A 3,551-nucleotide genomic window follows, 5' to 3' on the forward strand; every position below is an offset into this window, starting at 1 on the left:
TGGATTATTCGTGCTTTCGAGTCCCAGATCGTCTGCTTACAATCCTTAAGGACCTTCATGATGGTGGCAGGCCTGGGTAAAATTACATGTCTTGGTGTCAGAGCCATTTTCTGTTCATCTTGGGGTGGGACAGGGATGTCCTCTGGCCCCAACATTATTTGCCATCGTCTTTGACCACGTAGTTTGAGAAGCTTTTCATGGATGTGCCGGTGGAATTTCTATCTGGTATGGATATAATGGGAGGCTGATTGATGGCCTGGTGCCGTTAAGGGACGGCTCTCTATTGTTCAACCATATTATGTATTCCGATGATCTGGTGATTTCTGCCCACTCTGAGAAGGAGTTGGAGATGCTACTGCTTGACCTGGAGCATGCTACGAATATATGGGGCCTTACCATCATTGCCACAAAAACAAAGCACCTGCATGGGTATTTTATGCCATCAATCACTCCCCGCCCTCATCTCTCCATGTGTGGTGGGGTAGTTGTGGAGAGAGTGAAGACGTTTACGTTCTTAGGCAGTGTGCTTATGACCAACTCCGATTTGGCAGCCGAGGTCTCCGAATCAGTCGAGCGACATCACCTTGTTATCAGCTGCGTAACGCTGTGTGGAAGCTACCTGGCCCGTCGCTCCATACAAAGCTCCGGGTCTTCTCGGCCACAGTTATGCCCTCCATTCTGTATGCTTGCGAGACGTGGGGGCCTCTAAAGGAACATCTACGCCGGTTTGAAACATTCAGGCTAGCCTGCTTACGATCCATCATGGGTTTAACTATACTGGATTGTGTGAGGAGCTCACAGATCATTGAAAGAGCTGGACAAAGTCCCATCAGCTCCTACGGAAAGCAAGGCTGCGTTGGCTGGGTCATGTAGCCCGCATGCCCAGCCATTGCATGCCCAAGCAGCTTCTGTTTGGCTGGATAGATGGGTCTAAACGGGCGCAGCACGGGATAGAGAAGAGATGGACTGAAGTGGTATAGAAGGATGTGGAGCTGATTGGACTTGCTGATGCCTGGTGCCAGCAATGTCAAGATCGGCCTCTAGAGGAGGTTCGTGAAGGACGCTGCTAGAGAGTTGGAGGCAGTCGCCCTCCAGAATCAGCGGAGAACAGAAGAGCGACGCTCACAACAATAAGCAGATCGCCAGGCGGATAAAACTCAGATAGTTGGCACAGTGGGGAGCCCGGTTGGTGCATCTGCTCGTCACCTCAGTCGGTCAACCCATGGGGCACCTGGGTCTGTTCCGTGACCTCCTGCCAGCGCGCCTTCGACTCTGCACGTGGCATCAAAGTGCACCTAGCATGGCACAGGCACTGTGGTGACGTCACCGCCACTTCGTAGTGAATGACAATTTTTTTGTTGCATCTCTCTGTCAGCCTATGATTGGTCTCTATGTAAGCCTAAGGATGTCAGTAAGCCTGTGGGTCTATATTTAAACAGACGCTTCTCTATATAACCCATGGGTCTCTGTGTAACCCTATTGATCTTTACATAAGCCGTATGGTTCTCCATGTAAGCCTGTGGGTCTTAATATAAGCCTATGGGTCTACATATAACCCGAAGCCTATGGGTTTATATATAAGTCTCTATGTAAGCCTATCGGTATCTCCATAATCCTTGGGGTTTTTGTAAGCCTATGGGTATTTATTAGAGTTGTTAAAATATGTCTTATTGTATTACCGGGAACCGAATGGACAAACAAAAAACATCCAGATTTGTCTCGGGAGCCATTCGTCCATCCAACAGTGGGTTGACAACTCCAAACCATCAGCTGTGAACCTCGTCTGGGGTTGCGCGTTACGAGGAAGCTCGCGGCACGGCGCGGACAGCGGTGGTGCGGTGCGCCGGGGCCGCGCTCAATCTCGTCCCCGGGCGAGTCAAACACGAGCGCAGCTGACGAAGCACAGAGACGCTGCTGCAGACCCGTCACGGCGCCACGCTGGCGGCAGCAGCAGCAGCGGCAGCTCCCTTGCCCTGTATGGTGGTGATCACCGGGCGCCGGTGGTTGGAGGCTACGCACGTGACCTATCATCCCCAGCAATGTTGTGGAGGCAGCACCAATGGTGGTTCACACACGAATGTTGCGAAACTCCCTTCCCCGTGCCATGAGAATGCGGTACAACAAAGCACCCACTATTATCATCCATCAGCACAGTGCGGTTCCCACTTACAAACGAGTCTCAATAAACGAATTGTGTCCGTAAGTCGATGACTACTCGTATATGCCACATAGTGTTTCCGCCCTTGCACGCCCGGGTTTTCTCCGGGTATTCATTAATTGGCTGATAACATCTTAATGTATTGAGGATTGCAGAGCGGGGCCAATTGTTCACGCTTGTCTGTGATTCCATCGCGATGGATGACGACACTATATAAACTAAACTGTACGATTATTATTATCAAGTCCTGCTTCCCAGCATTCGCTTCTCACTCTGCTCGTTCTTTTTATGTTAATTTTTTAAATCAGTCGTGAAAGCCACGGGCACTGAGAGGCCGTCTCGCGCGTGTGCTGCGCAGCTAATATAGCGCACGCGCCTCTGCTTTGTGTTGTGCATGAGTGCGGCGTCTCCCTTGAGCCGCTTGGGGCCTCTGAGGCTTGAGCTTGGCCAGCTGTTGGCCGGTGGTCCGGGGAGGGGGTCTCGGCAGTGACGCGATGCGCCCTCAGAGTCGGAGCCGCCTTTAAATAGCCCTGGGGGAGCTGCGCGGCGCACACACCGAGAGCTCGGAGCGCGCGCCTCGCGGGAGCAACTCGAGGCAACGCGTCCGTGCAAGCTCGGGGAGAGGTACAAAGGTTGCCGCGGAGGAGCAGCGGACGCCAGACGACCTTGCCCGACTCACGAAAGGTCGTCCTCTCTTCTGTAGGAGCGACATCGGAGGACATCGGAGGAGCACCTTAAAGCATCCTCGTCTGCAGGGCTGGAGAACGCGACCCGGGAACTTGTTGGGTGACTCCGTCTTAAAGACGCCATCCGGAGAAGCTCCGCCTTAGACTCAAGTTCATTTCGTTTAACGGGGTGAGGACAAAGAGCCCAGAGGGGACATCGTCTGGAAAGGGGTCACTCGTAGGCCGACGTTCTTGAGTGGAACCGCCTGCACGAGCTGCACCTCGAGACCGCGTCTCCTGGAGCTGCTGTCTCTCTGCATCTCGTTACCACCGCCATCAGCAGCAGACACGGAGAGAGGTGAGCGAATGATTCCACGATCACACGAGAGAGCCACCACGCACCACCACTACGCACCACCACTCACCACCACACTCACCACCACTACTCACCACCACTCACCACCACCACCACTCGCCACCACTACTCACCACTTCGCACCACCACTCACCACCACTCACCATCACTCACCACCACCACTCACCACCACGCACCACCACGCACTACCACTCACCACCACCACTCACCACCACTCGCCACCACTCACCGCCACTCACAACCACGCACCACCACTCACTACCACTCACCACCACCACTCACCACCACGCACCACCACTCACCACCACGCACCGCCCGCACTCGCTAGCGTGGGTAGATGAGTAAACGCACA

This window comes from Lampetra fluviatilis, chromosome 51, assembly GCF_964198595.1.
Source record: "Lampetra fluviatilis chromosome 51, kcLamFluv1.1, whole genome shotgun sequence".
Classification (NCBI taxonomy): Eukaryota; Metazoa; Chordata; class Hyperoartia; order Petromyzontiformes; family Petromyzontidae; genus Lampetra; species Lampetra fluviatilis.